At 47.5% G+C, this 4056-nt stretch overlaps 1 pseudogene; it reads left to right on the forward strand.

Moving 5' to 3' along the window:
• Positions 1-537: 537 nt before the first annotated feature.
• On the forward strand, positions 538-689 carry LOC144669656 (U1 spliceosomal RNA; annotated as a pseudogene).
• Positions 690-4056: the final 3367 nt, after the last annotated feature.

Below are 4056 nucleotides of genomic sequence, written 5' to 3' on the forward strand. Positions count from 1 at the left end.
CTTTGCAAAGAAAGTCTGGAGAGAGATGCAGTGGTTGCTGTTGAGGTTCATCCCGAGCAGTTCTGTGACACGGGACTCTGTGCTCTACGGGCTGTTCCCAGGGACACACACCGAGACAAACATCAACTGCAGCTGGAGGATCATCAACTCGGTGAAAGAGGCGCTTTGGTCTGCCCGAAACTTGTTGGTCTTCCAGCACAAAGAGTTGTCCCCAACCGATTGTTGCGGACTGGCACAATCCAAAGTCCAGGACTACGTGTTGTGGGATGCACTAAATCTTGGAGCAGCTGCCGCAAAGGCGCAATGGGGAAGGGTCGCTGTCTAAGACCTTTCTACCACAGCGCACCGAGGGACTGGGAACTGTTTCAATCCCCTCGGGCTGTACAGCTCAAAATGAAAGGCTGTAAATGATTGTAATATTGTTTGTACTGATGCACCTGGTGATACATTTTGTAAAAGTTTAACCTGGATTGTACCCTTGTAATGTTGTTATTGAAATGGTTTGGAATGTGATTGATGATATTTTATGAATAAAGTATATTTTTGCAAAAAAAAGAAAAAAAAGGTTCTCCCAGGACGAGGCTAGCCCATTGCACTTCGGGTGTGCTAACGCCTGCGATGTCCCCAAATGCGGGATACTCGACTGCAAAATTTGTGGTAGTGGGGGACTGCGTTCGCGCTCTCCCCTGATTCACAATTCAAAAAATAGATTTCATCATATCTTTCATTTTCTCTTCTATTTCCTGTCAGCAACCTTTTCTGAAAAAAGAAATATATAACCCCCAATGTGTGCTCTTCAAAATCTATACTGGACTGGTTATTTAGTTTTTTCTTTCCTCCTCGCAAATATTATCCAACCCCCATTCTTTTCCTCCCTGTCATTATCAGCCGGCAATTATTCCATCTCTGCATCATTTTCGCCAGACCGTTTGTTTTGTGGCCGCCAAATTACTCGCGCCATTTTTAACCCCGCGTTTGCCCACTCAAAAATCTCTCTCAAACAACCCCCATCTAACACCCAACCCACCATCACAACAGTCCCCACACTCCCAGCACCGCCCCACCCCCTATCTCTCTGGACGTCTGTATAAATACAAACTCATATCAGTCAGCTATTAACTCATATGCATTCACCATTTTAAACATGTAGCAGCGACCCCTCACTATTTCAAACATGAACAAGCACCCTGTCCCCATGTTCATTCAAATTACCCCCCTCCGAAACGAACAGCAGCCTCCCACCTCCTCTGTATAATCTCCCCCTTAATCAGCCCCCTGTGTGACTCCTACCTTCTGAAACTCCTGCCTCCTCTCCCCATGTGTAAAGTCTTTCCCTGCCCCTTCTGCAGCTCACTTCCCCTGCTGTGGGTCCATCAATTCACCTGTGATTATTCCTTGAAGGCTTAAATAGCGCAAAGCGAAAAAATAAACAGAAAGAAAACTGGAGAAAGGCAGATAGAAACCTAAACCCTCAGTAAAATGACCACCGGGAATCCCGTTTAACCGTCAGAATGATCGCGCAGCCCAAATTACACGCATTATCCCTGAATTATAACAAGATTTTAGGCAGCTTCACTTTAGGACTTTTCATTTCCTCTTGTGGGGCTCCTGTTCCTCACACACTGGAGGCTAACATGTAAGTTTTAGATTGCAAGGCTGGGCTACTTTAACCCCAAGATTTTCTTTTTGAAACTCCAGGCCCACAGTCCAACAGGAACTGGTTAACCGGAGCCACCGAAAACCAGGGTCCCGGAGAGGAATTGAAATCTCGGGGTAAGAAACGGACACAAACTCACGTGGGCCCATGGGGCACGGCCTTGGAGAAGGTCTCAGGAAACTCCTGAAGAAGAAGAGTCCTTGTCCCAGTCTGGATCTTCAGATTGCAGGTTTCAAAATAAAAATTCTTTGAGGGGTGGGGGAGAAAATTAATTCCATTAAAACAGAGAGCAAAGAACATTTTCAAACAAAATAACGCAAGAGCCAATGATTCACTCTCAGTTACAACTCAGCAACATCCAAATACAAACAAGTCAAAGAGTTATAAAGCAGATTGAGACAGAGGGAACACACACGCACATTAAACCAGAGTGGGGACTAGCTCCGCACTCTGGAGGCGGTTTTCGGATTGGGTTCCTAGCCAGGTATATCCTGAATGAGCAGTTTGCAGACTCCACCCCTGGCATGTTGGGATGTCTCTCAATCTGCTCCCCAGGAGGCCTGTCCATTGATATGTTAATCCCAGGGCAGGACAACTTTCTGATTCTTCCTGTCCTTTGACGTGTTCATCCCAGGAAAACAATGTTTCAGCCATTTTCTGGTTAAGGTTAAAACTTTAACTCATCTTGTCGGGAATGTCACTGCAGTTCGAAATATCAAACACTAAACCCCCAACACAAGACTGTGCAAAGCATGTGGATTGTTACTGAGATTCCGTCTGTGATTTTTAGTGATGTCAGTGTGGATTGTGTAATCTGTGTGTGTGTGAGTGTTGCTGGTCCCATAATGTAACGCAAATGTCTCCTCGCAGCCTCTCAGTACGCCACTCATGGTCTCCTGGTACTTTTTGGATTGTCTGGAGAAGACATTGAAAGAATTAGAGTTAAACAATGCTAACACTAGCTGCACTGCGACGAGTATATGAGAGCTTATTCTTATCCAGGGGTGTATGTCCGCATTCAGCCCCCATTCCCACACTTGCTCCCACCATGTCGGATCTCTCAAGTGCTCTTCCATATCATTGATTAGCCTTTTACACACCGCCTGTAACACGTAATGCTGATTCCTCACCTTTCGTAAGACACCTTTCAACTTTGTCAGACTTTCGGGAAGGTTGGGAATTGGGGCCTGCTTAGGTTCGTCATAGTGTTCCAGGGCATGGTGGAGTGTGTCGGAGGGGTTGACTGAGACCTGACCCCTTTGTTGGACGTACATCATTCACGCGTGTCTGATAGTAACTGGGAGCCGGGGTTCCCTTGTATCCTGAGCGGGTGTGATGGTTTTCTCTGTGGGTAATTTCTAATATACAGCCCTCCGTTCGGTTGTACCCGCATTTGTCCAGCACCCCCCCTCGTTCCAACTGGATGGGAGCTAATTGTGAGGTTACCTTTCCTCCTGCACCCGCTCAGTGATTCCCTGTGTATGCCCTCATTCTTGCATATGGCATGCATATCTATGGGGTAGTACCGGAGGGAGTCATTGTCTCAGATTAACCCAATGTTCTCCACTTGGTACTGAGGGTGTGGGCCCGTGTCTGCTGTGACTGAGGGGATTGCCCATACCTATCACGTTCATTTGGTTTGAGGTGCACTTCTGAATCACCGCATACACCCTGGTCACTCCTTTCAATGTACATGCGTCGATGACGCCTGGGTTCTTGTCCATCCCCCACAACCGGGCACTGTTGATCCAGCCCGGTACCTCCCCACTTTGGATCTGGCCCAGATTTTGTCTTAATTGCCCGATCAGCCACTGGCCGTAAGCTGGCTTTTTTAGGTGCTGCCCTCTTGTCGTTCCTCCCTTTCTATTAATTGGCTGGTGGCTTTAGCATGGGTCTCTATAACGTGTACGCTTTCCAATACAGATGCCACACTCTTGCCCCCTAGGGCCGCTGCCGTTTCACCACCCCTCGCTACTCTTATGAGCAAGCTGCCTCATGATCCCTTTAAGATTCGTGACCTCGGAGTTGATTCCTTGAATGTCGAGAGAGTTTACCAGGGAAGTCCCTGTGTTCACCCTTGTCAGTACATTGTTAACTAACTCTCTCTTCTGGTGGTGCCCTGAATCTAGTGGCTCCCGTGGCGTCGGCCGGCTGATTAATCACAGCCTTACTCAGTAATTTGTACAGTTTTCGTAGGGGCGCTTGGTTTCTGCAATACTCTGGCAGTCGCATACCTGCCAGGTTCACAATTACCTGTACAATTTCATGTTTAACATTATCATACAAGAGTTCACCGTCCGTATACAGTACCAGTCCATTCTGTGGCCCAGGGGTCATGTCTGGGCAAGATAGTCTCTGTGGTGTCGTCGTGTCCTGTGATAGCAGGGTGGTGTCGGTCC

The sequence above is a fragment of the Cetorhinus maximus genome, chromosome 29 (assembly GCF_964194155.1).
Source record: "Cetorhinus maximus chromosome 29, sCetMax3.hap1.1, whole genome shotgun sequence".
In the NCBI taxonomy this organism is placed as follows: domain Eukaryota; kingdom Metazoa; phylum Chordata; class Chondrichthyes; order Lamniformes; family Cetorhinidae; genus Cetorhinus; species Cetorhinus maximus.